Here is a 286-nt window from a genome sequence, read left to right on the forward strand (position 1 = left end):
TTATTGATTTCAGAGAGGAAGGGAGAGGGAGAGAGAGATAGAAACATCAACGAGAGAGAATCATGGATCGGCTGCCTCCTGCACGCTCCCCACGGGGATCGAGCCTGCAACCTGGGCCTGTGCCCTTGGCCGGAGTCGAACACGGGACCCTTCAGTCCACAGGCCGGCGCTCTACCCACTGAGCCACACCGGCCAGAGCTAATCCTCTGATTTTTAAAGTGTGGCCCCACCACGTCTCTCATCGGCCGAGCGGGGTGACGAGGCCCCGCTGGGCTGGCCCCGGGCG

The sequence above is a fragment of the Myotis brandtii genome, unplaced genomic scaffold, assembly GCF_000412655.1.
Source record: "Myotis brandtii unplaced genomic scaffold, ASM41265v1 scaffold247, whole genome shotgun sequence".
NCBI classification, from domain to species: Eukaryota; Metazoa; Chordata; class Mammalia; order Chiroptera; family Vespertilionidae; genus Myotis; species Myotis brandtii.